The sequence below is a fragment of the Crinia signifera genome, chromosome 6 (assembly GCF_055691185.1).
Source record: "Crinia signifera chromosome 6, ASM5569118v1, whole genome shotgun sequence".
Taxonomy (NCBI): Eukaryota; Metazoa; Chordata; class Amphibia; order Anura; family Myobatrachidae; genus Crinia; species Crinia signifera.
Window position 1 is genome coordinate 196,812,952 of NC_139222.1, and position 3,801 is coordinate 196,816,752.

Here is a 3,801-nt window from a genome sequence, read left to right on the forward strand (position 1 = left end):
AGCATCATTAAGGATGCCATGATCTATGGCAGCAATGCACATATCCTGAGCAGCAGGGGGATTGTGAAGTCACAACAGCAAATCCATAAAAAAAGCTTAAGTCCCTTAAAAACAGTATACAAATGTCCATGACCACAATGTAAATTGCAGTGGTATGGAAAGGATGGAGTGATTATATGATTTTTTTTGCCATACAGAACCATTTTTGGCCATACATCACTATGCTGGCACACTCTCTGCAACACCAACAATCATGCATGCGTCGGGGATTGAGTACAGCCAGCAGACCCCACCATCATTGCGGGTCCTATTTGATTATCCTGATGATGCGGAAAGTGAATAATTTATCACCACCATTGAACCAAACACTGCCACAGATGTGACAGCACCATCAGAGAGCCAGGGGCCCAACCACAGACCCAGGAAGACAAGACAGCTCTATAAAGTAACAATAAGTTTGCCTGTATTATCAATGATGCAGGACTATTGTGCAGTGCTCATTTTTATAAAGCAGCAGTCATTTACAAGGCAAACACAGGTTGATTTTGCTTTGTAAATGATAGCTCCTTTAAAATTTGGGCATACTTACACAAAAGCTAATGGTACCAAAGTACTATGAGCAAGACAGAGATCCAAAGGTAATATATAAAACTGGGATATGCCAGCACAATCCTAAATGTATGAATCACAACATACTATAAAGGAGGGGGAGTGGGTGAGGGACTTAAAGGGAAAGGAAATTAGTTTCAGGTACATACTGTAGGTTCTTAAACTTGGTCCTCTGGACCCCAAACAGTGCATGTTTTCCAGGACTCCTCACAGAATAATAAGTGAAAAAATATGCACCACCTGTGGATCTTCGAAAATGTGTCAGTGAATAATGAGTACACCTGTGCACCTGCTAGGTGACTTGGAAAATGTGAACCATTTGGGATCCCGAGGACCGAGTTTAAGGACTAGTGTGTAAAAATATTCCCTGCACTTGTCATAAGCTTCTAGCAATTGACAACATAGAGTTGCATACAAACATACCTAGGAAGACATTGATTGTTTCTTATACAGAAAGCAGTTACTGTTTATTCATTATTTATTACCATTTATATATCGCACACATATTCCGTAGCGCTTTCCAGAAAATATTTGGCCTTTCACATCAGTCCCTGCCCCAGAGGAGCTTACAATCTATTTGGATTCATTTAATTGACCTAATATTTGATCAGTGCAAATGATATGAATATAAAATACTATCTACTGGTATTTTCTGCCCTGAGAGCAGATCATACCTGCCATAATAAAAGCACAAAATCAGGGTCATACTATCATATACTGTACCTGCCACAATATAGCAGTTTACTGAATAGAAGCAGGGTTATACTATTCTGTCCCCAACGGGCCCTATAAGCAATACTAATGATGTAAAAATCAATCTTGTGTATACCTATAAATATACTGCTTTGGAAGCAGTACACACCTACAGCAAATACATAAAGACCGGGTGATACTAAGGATATACTGTACCTGCCATAATTTCATTTCACAATAAGCAGAGTCATATTATTCTGTTCCCAAAAAGACCGTAGGATACATGCCTATATTATTTCAATTTCCTTATACATCTTACATTGACTAACGTGGCAATGCATGCCTTATTTATGGGAGACATTTTGGGGGTATTCAAGCCTGGGTCACGACTGTCGGTATGTCGTGACAGCCAAGACCCTGTCTTATTTGCGTTTTGCTTGCCTGTTTATCGGCAACATTCAATGTTCCGCTTTCCGATCGGTAAAAAGGGAGCGTGTCCGCATAAACGGCCGTGGATTGTCAAGATACGGCCATGATCTCACCAATACACAGCCGTTCTCAGCAAAACTGGTCTGACTGCTTTTAAAGTTGGGTCCATTCTGACGAGATGCATCTTCAATGCTGTCAGTAAAGACAACATTGAATAGGCGCCCACCACTTTTCCCCCCGTCGGAAATAGTGGCAGGGATTGAATATCCCCCTCATTCAGTCTCCTGCTACTGCTCTAAAAAAACTGACACACACACCATTATTTTTTCCAATTGTCATAAGTCATACTTGCCTACCTACCCTCTCCATGAGGAAGAAAATGCTCTGTTCCTGGACTTCCCTGGTAATGTGCGATTGCCATCACCTGTGGTGAGACACCTTTCTTATCCATTACTTAGCTCCCCACAGGTGATGGCAATCATACATTACCGGGGAAGTCCAGGAACAGAGCATTTTCTCCCGCATGGAGAGGGTCAGGTAGGCAAGTATGTCATAAGTGGGATATCTGAATGTCTCAGGACAAAGGAGTATTATCCATATATCAATAATCACTTCCAATCCCTGGAGAAATAACTTTGCAATATATAGCAGCAAATATTCATAAAAGACAGCAACATATCAATATTGTCCCCTCTTCAATTGTTAACCAATGGCTATGGTCAACTAATTACCAATCTATGGAGTTACACATTATTTAATATTGTTGTCATCAGAAGAATTTGTCTTGGATCAATATACTAATCTATATTCCTCTGATCATTATAGAGAAGACTGTGCAAACCTTATTAGTATTGTAACACCTTTAGCCACAAGTGGTTTTACTATGCAACTGTATATAATTCAAACAACAAAATGTGTGTAATTCAAACAACGAATAAATAATATACTCCAACCAATACGGACATATTGATTAAAAATAAGTATTATATACACAAAAACGCGGACGTTGAATGTAGCACAGTGCCCATTTTGCCACATTAGTTATGTAATAATAATCATCTATCCTAGAACAAAATGTTTTGAAAACAACACAATTCCTGTGATGTTGTATATGGAGCGTAATCCTAAAACTACCCTCTTATTCTCTGAACTTTTTAAAGGAATAATAATGAAATTGCTGACCTAACCACAGTAAAAAAAAATCACTCGATAAAGAATCTAATTCTTGAATGTCTGCTTACTTCACTCAACCCATGACATGCTGAGGTTGGCTTGCTCTGGAAGTGTCCCTGGCAATTATTTTAAAATGTTGGCAACTACTGTATGATGTACAAAAAATAATAATCAGCTTTTCTTCTGTAACATTCTGGAATTTTTGGTACATTTTATTTGAACACCGACCTGACAGCTGGCAGCAACTGTAATGGGCACCACAAGACATAAAGGATTCCCCACCATTAACCTTGTTTTTCTTCAGGGAATTAAAGGACGTGATTGGGATAGGAAATGATGGCTCTGAAATCCCTGCCATTGCGTTCCTACACAGATACAATAGACTGGGTTAACCTATTCGCTACGAGCTGTAGAAGATGTTTACTGACAGGATTGATTAAACCCAACAATATACAGTATCGCTATCTGGGATAGAAAATACAGAAATGGCCAAGATTTACATTTACTAATGATGACTGAAACCAATGTACTGGAAAAAAAAAAAAACAGAACAGTGCATTTATACCATTACAATGTGGAAAACCGTTTTCTGCTCAGATTAAATGGCCAATGGAGGTCACTTCTGTACTACTCTATGCTGTGACATGACACTAAAGCTGGATACACACTATAAGGTTATCTGTCCAATATTTCTGGTAGAACCAAAATCTGGCACTGTTTGGGAGCAAATAGTAACTGACCATTTGCTCCCAAACACTGGAAACCAGATAAAAATGGACATTCAGACAGATTGGATAAATCGATTTAATCTATTTTTTCTATATGACCATTTTTGCTAATTTTCCGGCTTTTGGGAGCAAATGGTTGACTGTCATTTGCTCCCATACATTACCAGAA